The 14,300-nt window shown below is 42.6% G+C and overlaps 1 protein-coding gene across 10 annotated transcripts in view; it reads right to left on the bottom strand.

Annotated features, from left to right (window-relative positions):
- The window catches only part of LOC111271076 (uncharacterized), an 88,686-nt gene that overhangs the window by 52,843 nt on the left and 21,543 nt on the right, over nt 1–14,300 (bottom strand). Inside the window, exons 1-2 of one of the 10 annotated variants that reach the window (XM_086972782.1) lie at nt 10,527–11,168; nt 8,504–8,802 (exon numbers count right to left, since the gene is read on the bottom strand). The exons of 8 other annotated variants lie outside the window; for them this stretch is intronic. The gene's annotated coding sequence lies outside the window, so the exon portion shown is untranslated. Of the gene's footprint in view, nt 1–8,503; nt 8,803–10,526; nt 11,169–14,300 lie in introns of those variants that run through there. One more of the 10 variants, XM_086972778.1, reaches the window with a different exon arrangement.

Raw genomic sequence — 14,300 nt, 5'->3', positions numbered from 1 at the left:
CCATATCTATCAGGGTCCAGACTGACATTGGAAAGGAATCATACACTAACAGTCGCTGCCGACGATTGATTCGAACCTCTAGTACCAATAACTAACACACGAGTCAGTGAACAAAAAAATGATCGACATGAACAGAAAAAGCGTCGTTCTTCACCATAACGGTATCAGGCTACGTACATCTTCAGCTATCTGGCAAAAATGGAAAGAACTTCGATGGAAAATCCTATTGCACTGATTATACAGTACGGGCCTCACACCGTCTTCTTCAGATGATCATCCTAATGGTGTTAATTCGGTAAAATCACTTGTCACAATTTTTTTGTCTGGAAATCACTGGAAGTTCTAGAGTAACGAGACTAGGACGTTGCCAGAAAAATAGCAGACGGCCATCGATCAAGATGTCGCATATCTAGTTCAGTTGTTATATGGTTTTGAAAAATAAAAAAAAGGGTACTTTTGGCTTAGAAACGGCCAATACTTGTTTAACTATATGTCTATATACCCGGCTGACGTAAAAGCTGGAGAGGGTGAATTGATGCAACTTAGTAGACCTTGTTATCTTGCCGTGATTATTTTGGATGCCTCGTTGTCTCATTGTTTAGTTGTTTGTTCGAATGGCCATGCTTTATCGACCTGCTTTATCGACCCACAGATGTACATAGAATTAGTCTTCCTATTATTAGTATTTTTACTATGACACTGTAGTTATCCACCTGCACAGAGACGAATAGAAAGAAACGATGTCATTGACAGGCATCTGTGTGGCCGTTAAATTATATCTACGTACAGCCGTATGCGATAACGTGTCCGGAATGGTATGGCATTATTAATCACTCGCACTCGACCCTTCCACTTCAGCCGCGCGCTCGTGGGTGTCATTGGGTACAAGCTGAGTCACTTTGTACCGGCTGCACTCTTGCGAGAAGTGACTACTATAGAATGTTTATCTATACGAAAGATTTAATCCTGCTTCCAAACAATCAGAGCGGCTACTTGGCTGACTGGCTGTAGCAGTATCAATCTTTGGCCAGAATCTTTATTTTGCCGAAGTATCAACCCGCAGCGCGACGTGCCAAGACACAACTACAAAGGGAAGAAGATATGACGACTTTCCTTCGCTTTTGATCGTCCATCTTGCTGTTCATAGTCATAGACTAAGCTGATTCACTGTCGTTTACACGTTCCAATGTGCGTACGCCTTTCAGTCGGTCCGTCGATTTATCTGGGTGTACCGTACAGCATAGTCTAAGTTACAGGCAGAACGATGCACCGAACGAACAAGTTTACCGACGTGCACTGTTAATCGAGCGGAATAATCAGCCGTCCAGAGGAACTGAGCGCATCTGAAACTGCTGTTCTGAAGATATGTACGTTACTGACAAAAGTGCTTCGAACAAGAAACAGGTTAAAAAAATATCGATTATTATACCTCTTATTCTATAATGACGTCGTTGCGAGTTGTTTCATGTCCAAGGACGTTGGGTCGCGGAACTGATGTCGTCTTTGCTACTACATGCCAATGCCATCCGCGCATCTATGCATCCAGCATAAGTTGACGCTACAGATAAGTGCTACGGTGTTGTATACGCGATAAAATAAATGTATAATACAGGTTTATAATTTTACACTTTTCAAGCCACATTTCTCGCAGACCAGTGCATAATATCGATAATTAAAACCAGTCATGTTACTTCAGCTTCCAATAAACGTAGAATACGTAAAACTTTCGCGCTTTTTAGGTGCACAGCAGACGTATTGTATGGTTCAACGTAAGCTTCTTATGCATTCGTTCTATGCTTCCTTAAGTATAGTAGCGTCTATGAACTACAACCAGGTTTCAGTTGACTTTGCACTTTAGTACATTATGTTAAAAAACGTGTAGGAACATTAAATCGTTCTAGACGCTCTTGTCGAACGCTTGTCCTAGTGAGCTGCTAGCAGATCTACAATATTTTCGACCCCATGCCTCGCGATGTTTTTTCGTTCCTCTGTTTGGAAATCTATCGTTTTCTGGCAACCGATTTTTCCTAGCGAGAGTGCCGTCATGAAGCTCTTCATTCGCACAGACGAAGTGGGCGGGTGCGCGCGCAAACTTTAAATATGCACCTATAGAAGCACCTTGGTGCATGATCGCTTTGCTGTTTTACGACTGACGTATACTACCGTTTGTTCGCTGAGTTGCTTGTGTTACAGCGCCTCCGGCTTCAGTATCACTAATGATCGCAGTCGATGTCCTGCAATATAATGAATGGCGCTCTTTATTTGCCATCAGAGGGAGGTTCGTCAACGAAGAATATCGTCAAGCGTTGAACATCTAAAGAACTGAGGAACTGACCTGTACACCACTTTGGCTTTGTACCACTCTTTTCGATCGCTAAACCTGCGGGCCTAAACAACAAACGGTCGTCAATAGAGCGTCTTACCCCAATAAATGGCTAGCCGCCTTCGTTTGAGACACAATCAAAACTCGAATCCTTCCTGGAATTAGTGATACAGTCGAATAGAAACGGAACATTTTTTGTCCCGTTGCCATTGTGATGCACTTTAGATCCACTATCCGCTACGTTTAGTCGCCATGGTAACAAGTATGCTCCAGCGTAAATAGTTAAAGGTCAATAGATCTGCCTAGCAAAACAAAACAAACAGCAGTAATAACAATACACCTTATCGACAAACTGACAGATACTGGCGTAAGCCTCAAGGCATATGTCCCTTATGTTCTGAATCTATGTACGCAATGATTTGTCTACCCTAACCGATACAAGTGTGATGTACTTACTGGCATACATCTACGGAATATAGACTTGCAAACAGAGGTCTAATCATCTGCAAATCCCGTAGCGATTAATCCTCGCAGCGCAGAAAACGTCACGGTCCAACGGTCACATTTATATTCTTTCCCCAGGCAGAAAATGAAAAAGGACTCATAGTACCTGATGTTATTCCAGTTATTTGCTGTCATTATAATTTTAGATAGCACAGCGGTATTGCTCCGACGTTTTGGCGCTCTTTTTTATCATTGACTTTTTAGTTAGCGACATCTTTCTTTTGAGGGCAATACTTCAGATGATTCGTACATTCGCCCTCCTATGATCTTCAATAGTCCAATTTTATCAAGTTCGAGAGAAACATTCTACATTTGAGAAAATCGGCTACCTTTATCGAAGTGCTTCGACGATCATTGACTATCTTTATTAAGCTCTTGAGTATATCAGGGCCACTGTTTATGTTGGATACCTGTTTTGCATTATTACTACGTCCTCAGAAGAATCGGATGGCAGATCTAGTTGCGAGAGTTAGTCACATCTTATTAGGGCAATAGGGAAAATGCGATGCCCTTCTTGCGTTAAAATCTGCACGAGTATAATACCTGCCGTTGTTATTGGTAGATGCGTTGAAATCTGCAATCTAATCCATAACTAAAGGATGAATTTGCTATATCATGATTGAATTACGTCACGGAACGGCAAAATGTAGTGTTTTTTTCTTTGAATTAATTCTACTGTTTAATATGAAACATTGGCGTAGCAGGAAACTTTACCTCGCAAGTGTCGGAAGAGAGGTACCTTATAGGTCTATATGGTTCCGGTAGAATTTTTTTTAACGTCAAACGAAACTAATCGGTAACAGTAAATAAAAAAAAACAACGCTTTCATACAATATTAAGCACAAAAAGGATAACTGTTTAATATCGGTCCATCATATCATACAAATTATAGTTGAACAGTAAGTTATTAATTTAATAGTTTCGTTAAACATATTTACTCAATTACGCCTTGCAAGAATCATCCGCGTCATACAAGGTTAGTAACTGTACTAACAAGTTCCATTCTGCTATCACCTTTTCGTTTGCTTCTTCTTCCTGGTTTTGCTTAGTCAATTACCGTAGTTGATTTAGTTATTGGCCACATTTATTCAGCCAAATGTACGAGCCTATGATAAGGGTCCTCTGTCGCCAATCCGTAGGATAGGGTCCTTCACGTACCAGCCACGCATCAGTCCACAGCGTTTTAGCTAGAACGTGCAGAAGAGGTAAAAGTTCAAGAACTTCCCTTTACCAGTTACAACTCAACCACGTTCCAAGTCATCGTACCAATCACATACGCCGCAGTAGCTATCATCGTGGATAACATATCGCACCGCACTGAACCCCATTATTCAACCCTAGCAGGGAAAAGTCTGTAAAGGTCCGCTGAAGCACACATTGACAACAATGGACAGAACATTGAACAACTGCAGCAGCAGCGATAGGTGCTGCATCTACAATAACAATGCTTGTTCTACTAAGGCCACGCGCGAAAAATTGGCTTTCTCGGTCAGCAGGGCAGCAGAAGCAGCGACAGCAACAAAACAACAGCGGTAGCAATAGCGATGGTAGCAACTGTGACCCTTAACTTAAGCAGGGCAAAGTAGCGCAAGTCAGCACAACGATCTGCGGAGGAATTGCGCGACCGGGGCAAATTCACGTCGTCAGCTTCTTAAGAAGAGAAAATTCTAGAGAGGGGGAGAGAAAGAGAGGATCTAATATACACAGCAAATGTAATATAGCGCAAACAATCGCAAAAAAGCCCGATTATAGCCTTTAGCAATACCCCTTGCCTGTCACTCGACCTAAAACGTGAATGTCTAAAAGTTGTACGTTCAATATAGTAAATATTGATCAACGATCTCTCTCCTGCCATGTTTTTCCCGCTGAAAAAACACTAGTGGTTCTCGTTTCGATCAACATGTGAAAATGCTGCATGTACGTATTATCAATTGTTATAGGCACTCCCTACAGTCGACAGTACGTACTAGGTCGCAGGGATCCGATAGAAGTCCGCCTGATTCGCTCTACTTTAATCCAGTGCTTGCTTTTGTTCTTTGTTGCTGGGCTGCTGAGCATTTCATTAGCCAGCCAGTGATTTGGGTATTGCTGGCGTCGGTTAGTGGCATGACGCTATATTATAAGCAAGGTCGTGCCCGATCTAGTTCCACCGGAAGCGAAGTAACGCTCGGTATGTACCTGGAAGATTCTGTGCACTGATGAAGCCTAGTGCGGTGTTCTTTTTACACCAGCGGCGCCATCGCACCGACGGCAACTAATGTCCGGATGCTGCTCAACATGAAGAAAATGAAGCTGTCCCTGTTAATTCTTAGACCAATCCCTCTGACGAAGAGGCTCGTTCATCACCACCTCCGTCGGCTGCTTTCTACTGTATTTCTTCCACCCCAACCGACTGAGTAACGCGCTGCTCGCTAACGTGCTACAGAAGAAATTGCTCACTGACAATTGTAGATATTTAGACGTGCTACTATCATCCAACCCCCCGCCTCCCCGTCAGTTAAGTACCTTGGTGGTCGCAAGCGCGATTCGCTGTCTGGCCGCAGAAACCAAGACCTTCACCCACGATAAACCATACCATCGCATCATGTGTAAGTAGTATAAAGCGACCACCGTTCGCTTGTCTACGGCGGCGATAGGCGCCAAGCACCGACACATAGGTACACATTCACTACGGGTATTTTAATGGCGGACCGTTCCACCAGATGCAGCGGCTATGGCGCTACCATCGGAGAGGAAACTAACAGATAGTGACGATGCCGGTGGCCACCGTAGCCGTAACTAACAGCGCCGTGCTGCGGTATGAGCCAAGACAAGTAATACATCTTTCTAGAGACGTTTTACTCAGTCACAGACGAATGCACGCACGTACGCGTGCGTGCGCCTGTCACGTACAGACGGACAGTACTTCAATCGCAACTAACTCATTTGTCGATCCATTCGATCCGCAGCGTTAGTGGATGACCTGCTTAACTAAACCGATGCTGGGTGGAGGGCACTTTTTGGGGCGGCGGTGACAATAACAGCGAGTAAGGTAGACAGAGAGACTTTGTGTGCTAAACACCGGACCCAACGAGACGACAATGATGCTGGAAGACGGGATTTCTGCTCGTTATATAATTTGTACACATTATTACCATAGTGGTATCTGTTTCGGCGGGACAGATGCAGTGAGCGCATTGTGAGCGCCGCGCTCACCCCATTAACCCTTGCCTGTATAATTGTGATCATTATCATCTTATTGTTGTTGTTATCACTATCATCGTTATTACTATGCTTATTGTTATACCTGCCGGCCATGCGCTGCTGCATTATGTATTTTACTGTCCGCAGCCGACATTATTAGCATTGGGGTTATTGCTGTTATGGCCATACTGGCCTAGTGTGCGTCACCCCCAGCCATGTTCCCCCGTACAACATCGTCCCCCTAGCTGCTTTGTATATATAACACAGTATCACAGTGGTGCTACAGGTTAGCAGCTCTGCGACTAAATGTCTACTCAAACTGGCTTTCGTCGATATGTACAGGCTGATGCCGCGCTAATAAGTTTCCGAATATCGAAGGGAGAACTTGGCTCTGCGAACATCTTCGTCGATATGTACAGGCTGATGCCGCGCTAATAAGTTTCCGAATATCGAAGGGAGAACTTGGCTCTGCGAACATCTTCGTCGACGTTGTCTTCCAAAGGAAGAAGGTAGTTTTGCGAACTGCAACCATTAAGTGATGTTGTATCGAAGGAAATAAGATAGTTCTACAGCCCTTCCCGGTGACGCATCTTCCCAGAACTGCACGATGCAAAAAGGTATTATCCAAGCGTAAGCTGAATGTTTCCCATGCGCACCTGCATGTCTCCAGAACTGGAATCGGCCCCAGATCTAAACCGGAATCAGACCTGTGACCTTGCACACGTTTAACGAGCAGTGAGGCAGAAGTCTCATTACTAGTTAACCAAATCATCGTCAACTGGCCACCATTTCTCACATTATCTTTGTCCATTATTTAGCCAGCTTTATTTACTCATTGAAGCGAGTAGTCTAAGCTAGCTAGATAAATTTATCATATCAAGTACTTGTGTTTAAAGTATTTGATGATACTACCGATAAGGTATTATTATTAACCGAAAACGTTTTTGTGCTGCTCGGTTCATGATCGATATGCATTTTATTCGCGTATGATCCAATAATTAGCACGTTACGTATAACGTAACGTGGGGTTGATATTGAAGCAACGTTTCTGTAATATGGAAATCTACATAATTTTCTAAGGAACAGGCTGCCGGCTCGAAATGATGCCATGTAATACTAACAACATATAAATGCCCAATTATAGGGATGTTTTCAAACACGTAGCCACCTCGAGCTTGAACGATATAAAGTGTCCGATACCGAACCGCCATTTTTTAAACACATGTACATATGCTTTATAAGTTCAGAAGAAAATTTCCCTAAAACTGGGCTTGCCCAGGTATAACGGTAAAGACTGTTGGCATACTGCACGCTTGGTTAATGCATGAGTAAATCACGATAATTTACATTAGCTGTATATACTGACAGTCCGATTTTTTTGCAGCGTACTTAACACATATCTAATAGTAGCAAAATCCTATATTGTTTGTCACCATATTCATTTTCGACAGTCTAAATAACAGTGGTATTATTCTGTTTAGGGAAACAACGTAACCTTATAAATCTCATAAAAGAGTGCTCCGAGGGCTGAATAATGGACGAAGCTTGAAATTGAATCGTTAGACCTCGCAGAACAACTTTCGTAAAGCGTATCAATAATACAGGTTGTACATAAACAGGTATTCAAAGTAAATAGTCTATGGTATGTTGCTACCGGCAAAGCATAGTCTTCAGGTACTCGTAAGAAGTAGTAAGTAATTCGCTTACTAATCAATCACCCGGGGTAGGTAAGACACAGCAGAGTCCTGTCAGCTTCAACTATCGCTTTGTTTATCGTCTGTTTGATTCGCTTGACAGAATGAATCGATGGGCGACGTAATGGTTTACAATTGCCGACAATGATTTTTCCTCTATAGCAGCCTCTATTGAACTGGGTCCGATTCAATACAGGGAATCCACGTAAGAGTGTGCCAACATAAAGCACTGAACTGTGGCTGTTAACCTTTGTTTTTATGCCTTTTTGCTGATACTTACTCTCATAGGAAAAACGATCATTACAAGAGACATGTTGTGAAACGGGTATGATTGATTCAGATCTGTCATAATATGAATCATTTCAGATACTCTCTGATTGATTGACACGCATGACGCTAGATCAATTCCATTCCTAACTTTAAGTAACTTGAGGTTACAAAAGCTGCAAGTTAAGGTTATAGAAATTTTGTATATAGACATTTGGCAAGCACAAAAACTCTACGGAATTAAGCAGTGATCGGTGTTCTAGTAAATCCTTCAAGCCCTTCCTGTGGTATACATATGGTGTACAATAGGCACGATCCAATGGAAGGAGCAATGTTCCTGCCTATCTGCTCAAAATAAAGTTCGATATAACTCAATGAATGTATCTGCTTGCATGGGGTTTATAAATATTCGACGGCAGATGATCTGTCTGTGTTAAGTTCATGTGCTCCTTTGTTTATTTAAGCTTCCCATAGCAAACTTCGTTAAAATTATTTGATTTCTATGAACCAAAATAGACTATCTTGTACCCACCCAGATATTTTTCATCGTTCTCGGCCACGTTCAACATAATGGTTGCTGAAAAAATGTTTCCATCTTTCCTTACACATGTCACATCACCGTAAACTCAAGGTGTAATCTCTTGCCTGGTTGTCATGTTTAGCTCAGTTTTCGGACGCTAAGTAGAGTAACTTGCTCAGGGTTATGGCAGACGCGTCGATCCATTATTTCATGGTACAAACATCTTCTTACGAGAGCTTTGTGCCTGTCGATGATGTGGCGCAGTATTCGACGGCACTGGTTGACTACGACTGCCAGCAGTAGATGATTCACTGAAGACAATGCAAGTAAATTCGATTAGTTCCTTCCTCGTTCTTCGTTAACAGAGCTCAAGATCTCTTAACGGCGAACCCTACCCGCTTGCAGGGCCTCCCATATCATCCCAATTACTATCTACAACTACGTGACCGAACATGGTGAAATTTGATGTCGAAATAAATATTTAATGTGTTTCCACATGTAAAATAAATAGTTCCCAATTTGACCGTGTGTGTGTGGCTTGGCACGTTCGACAGCGCTCGTAAGACAAAGGCTAGAAAGTTCTGCAAAACTGACCGAGGTAGGGTAAAACGATCGGTTCATACTTGCCGGCAACGTCAACGTGAACGTGTTGTTCTCGCGGACACCGTCGGTGGGATCTGGGTAGCTAGAGTGACATTCAAATCGCTGTTGCCCCTACATCCAAGTGGCATTATCACTTGAAGCGAATCAATTGAAAAGAAAAACAGGGTGAGATCAGTTTGGCCCACAAAATGGTTACCGGTAGCTGGTGATTACTGTTGGGGTAATGGCAGATATGGAAACCAGAAAGAAGAGATTTTTTTGTTGCTTTAATATCGCCGAGCGACCGCGAATCGCGTTTGACGCTTTGGAACACGTACAACATCATGTGGAACGCGAAAAAATTAAGCAGTAGTTAGACAGCACGAGCCTCCCGTTTAAGTGATCACAAAACACAGAGAGAAAGAAATAGAAATAAATGTTAACATGGCGGGCAGGGGTGGCTATGCCCATATAGGCTTTTTGTTCTGCGCCGTTCGCGTTTTTGGTTTGTTACTCCGTTTCTTTCCTAGGGTATTCAAATGAATTTCCACAGATTGTGCTCATGTTGACGGGCTCCTACCCCAATCGCAAAGGTGTGGTGCCCAATTTTTACATGTCGTTTGTCTTATTTACGGTTATACCGTATTATGGATTATACATATTATTAAGGCATATGTGTGTCAGTATGCGATATCGTCGATGTATTATTTTTACGAAAATGGGCGCAGATAGAAAACCGCAGAAGCTAGTAGAAAACTGCAAATAGTTTAATATATTGTATACCTAATGGCAAAACGTTGACCGTTAGTGTAATTGGTTTCCGACAGACTTGACCTATAATAGAAAGTTAATTACTTCTTATAACCCATGTTATGAAACCCGCCAGATTCGTACACAGATGTACATAGTACTGACATGGGGAATTCAAAACCTCCTGGTTTATATCTCAGATTACGTTAGATAGCATTGTACCCTCTCACCATACCATCACATGAGCTAGTCTTTTGAGTGACTTCACTATATAATACTGTCACCTGCAATTCAGTGCTTCAATGCCTTTTGTGCGATATATTTAATTCAATATAACATAATAAATCGCTAGTAGCAAAGTACACACAATTCAGGCTTTTTTTTTTTGGTGGGTTGTAATGAACCGGACTGGCTGTTTACGTGATTCACTCCATACATCCTAATGGCCAATCAGTTCTCAAACGTGGAGCAAAGGTAGTTTGAGGCCGAAAACACCAGTACCCTCCTAGTTGTTAGAACTGTAATAAGAGCTCGTTCCCAGAGCTGTATATCGTGGTCCCACACATACGAAGCCATCCTAGAACGAATAATGCATTCTTAAGATAATAAGAGCACCTACTGTGCTTTATAGATAGCCTATAATAGATAATAAATCTTATATAATAACCTAGGCAAAAGTGCAACTGATTGCTCATTTACCTACCATTATCACTTGTTGCTTCCACTCACTTGCTTTGTCCTCTTGCGGAAGGTAATCATTATGCATTACCTCTTCTGTGGTTCTTGTATAGCCCACGACCTCATACCGCTTATTCCGGAAAAGCAGAAAGCCAATACGTACATAAATAGAGGTATTTTATATATAAACATAACGATGAAGTGACGCAGCAGAACGATTGTGCGCTATGATCAATATCACAGAAAGGATCTAGTAGAAGCGAGTGAGTATTGGAGCTTAGTTAAGGGCTCTCCAATAGTCCGACGCTGTTTGAAGACAACAGCTTGTTTACTCTGCCAAGAGGGGGCAGAATAATCTGAGTAATGTGAGACGTTTCATTGTTCTTGCCAATCGCTGCCGTTGCTCCTCTGTACTACCGGTATTGATAGCTTCTAATGATATAGAGGATCATCTGATAACCTGCCGTATGTAATCAAACTGCTCAAAACAAACGATTAGACTAGTATAAACACGTTCGTGTAGACAGTACTTGTTATCTGCTCACAGATCACTGGCTAACTCTTCAGCAAGGATCTGGTCTTCGGGTCTTACACTTGTCGCACAGTAGCCGCCGCACTGGCAACAAGATCTTGGATTCTCAGTGAAAGAAGACCAGTTGACCTTACCTTTCGGTGATCACATTCGGTGGCTGCACACAATAAAAGTGATATTAAAAATGACAACAATAACATCAACAACCCCTGACGAGACTGAGGGGAAATGATTCGGCGGCTGATTTTCTTGCCAAGCCTATGCCATATATATATACATACAGTATGCAAGCAAACTAGAGAATGTGATGACTGCGTCTTTCTAGTTATGGAAGACATTGCATCAGAACAGTAGATAGTACGAAACAGCAGTGACGGCACGCAGACGGATTAGATGGCTTCTTCGTTTTGACACGAAATGTCTAGACCACAGTCAAGACACGTTGCGGTGCAGTCTTTTCAGCGGTAGCATTGACCGAGGTAACATCGAGTGAAGTAGCAGTAGCAGTGAATCCTACGGACAGGTCGCGCAGCAGAACAGCCCCTTATAGGTCCCGCTTCAGCCAGAGACCTCTGTGACACATCATTATAAGCGTCCGTTTAACCAGCCAGATTAAGTAGACGTTTGCAGGCGCTATCTGCAGTATGGCCGAGTGCCTCGTTATCCCGTCAGATAGCCGCACAAACAGACATGCGCGCATGGCCTACCCTATTCGTCTACCGTTTTACTCGCGAACCGTTGCCGTTCGCGGAGTCAACTGTTATCTCACGTGGCGGTTGTGGCAATGACAGCGACGAGTGTCGCGGCAATCGCCGTCATCGGATGAAGTTTCGCGGTGCAGCGGTGGTAGACGGCAAAATGCTGGAATGTGACCAACGGCAACGATAGTAGTAACTGTAGTGTAAATGGCGCATCGAACTATTCATGTTCTGTTGCAACTGCTAAAAATGTCGTCGGTCGGTCGGTCGGTCGGTCGTTCGTTCGTGTCGCTTCTGCATTATAAGATTACAATCGGCATTCGCAATATCTTCTCATTGTTCTCCGCTTAGTTGTGTCACATATGCTCAGGGGCAATATTATGATCGTAAAAATAGACAGGGCTTATTCATTACATGCTTACTGACCGCCAAGCAAGTCGACGACAGGGTTTACGTTTCCAGTTAAGTGCAGCATTTAACATGTGGCCACATGTATAGAAACTGTTCCAACAGCCCAAATGGCCAAGCTGAACGTTCAAGTTATAGGGTTTCGCATGCGAGCTACTGAACAGAAAAGCATTGGAAAATAGGAAGACCACATAGTGTTTTCTATATGGTAGGCATTATGAGTTATGTGAATAAGTTTGATGTAAACATGAACGACTTGGCCGCATTGGGAGTCTTGCCGGGGTGGATTTCTGTGGCATTCTTCCAACGTGGCAGCCATACGAGCAACTATAAACCTTAATCTTATCTTCCTTAGCCACTTATTTGTCCTTCATTCCTTATTTTTTCTTCTACTATTAATATCTGGTAATAACCGTCATGCTTGTCAGTTGTGGTCACTTTAGCAGCACCCTTAGGGATGCGCATTGGCTACTCAGGCCATGCCGCCCATGTTCAAATACGGTAGCGTCCGACCGGTAAGGCGCTATGTCTCAAGTTGTGAAAGTGATCAGATAGCCTTTCAAGAAGGGCGGCAGCGAACGTTGTAACTGTTATAGTCTAGTTTCCAAAGGCAGGCTGTCTGGTGGAATGTCAAATAGCAATGCCCGACGTAAAAAAAATAGGCACGATGCGTTAAAACCACTGTCACGCACGTAATGAAACCTAAGCAATTGAAGTTGATTCTCCATGGGTCCTTGTTTTTAGTAGGTTGTAGTTGTTTAAATATGCTTTGTACGCACAATTACCTCGACATAATTTAACTTACTTCAAATAAAATTAGGAGTATAGCATGTTTAATAGAAAAACATAGACATGAGGCCTTACGATTGATCTTCATTCGTTCGTAGTGGAAACGAGTTTGTTGGACAAATGCTATGGTGAGCCAGTTGTGGGTTGGGTGGCGTTCGCGGCACATAATATGCATAAGAAATTCTATTATATTTATAATTTTGTGATAAAAAAAATACCATCAACCATATCATTTTGTGATTGTAGAACCTTGTTCCTATTTATTGTCTACCTTTCTTGGTCAGAACTGAAATCCTCCCGGCAAGTCCAATTGTTGGTCCATTAGAAGCAGGGCACACCAACTTCATAGTCCTTAATTGCATGTTTACATTACTTATACTTATCTATAAATGACAGAAGTTCAAGGATGCATTATCACTACAAAACGAACCTACAAACTGTTCAAAGCCGCTAGATGGAACACTTAAGCAGTGTCCAATAATAATAATTTCACTTTCAGGCGAGCGCAAAAGATATACCACAGGTTGGCCTGGTTGATTCGATCTAGCCTGTACGTTCGCCAAAGGCCGATCTAAACCCTCAGGTAGAGACCGATATAACAATAGATTATAAAAAAAAAAATATCGTTAAAACAACTAACAGTAAAACAGAGTTTTCCTGTAGTCAATTCGCACTTGCTGCAAAAACGTTACATCTGAAAATAACCCATTGGCCGCTCCAGATACTACACAGAAGGCGAAATGAACGTCGTCTGCGACCCATAAGGCGGCGCTGCCCTGTCAAAGGAACTTTCGACCAGCAGTCCGCTTTTCTTGTCGTCAAACCCTTTAGCTAAACAACCATTCTGTTGTAGTTTGAAGCTAACAAATGAAAAAGGGGCACAAGATGATCGATGTTAATGTCTTCAACGCGTCAACGAGCGAAGATGCCGGATGCAAATGAAGCCTAACACCCGTTCGCACGTCTTGCGACAGCAGCATAGGTCTCATTTGCTTTATCTAACCAATTAGAGAATAGTATAGGTATAGATGCTGCTGGATAATAGGTACTATTACAGCCATTATTCTGAAGACAGCGCTGAGGAGCGTCATCAAGAGAGAAAGACATGCTACTGACGTTCCGACAGGCAGACGGCTGAGGGGCTTTTATCTTTATCCAGTCGACAGAGGGAGAGGTCTAGTAAAAAGCTGTTTTTCGTTCAGTCCTCGTGAACTATTTTTGTCTGCAGGGAAAGCAAAAGCCGAAAACCTTATATGAGTGTTCGATGTGCTTTAGCCCATGGAGTAGGAACTCAGGTGTCCTTAAGACTAATACTTCGCAGGGAATGTTAGAAAATGAAGTGATCAAAACCCGTATAATATTATATCCTATG

This window comes from Varroa jacobsoni, unplaced genomic scaffold (genome assembly GCF_002532875.2).
Source record: "Varroa jacobsoni isolate VJ856 unplaced genomic scaffold, vjacob_1.0 contig00333, whole genome shotgun sequence".
Lineage (NCBI taxonomy): Eukaryota > Metazoa > Arthropoda > Arachnida > Mesostigmata > Varroidae > Varroa > Varroa jacobsoni.
The sequence above is the reverse complement of the archived record's forward strand: the minus strand, read 5'-3'. Positions and strand labels throughout refer to the sequence as shown.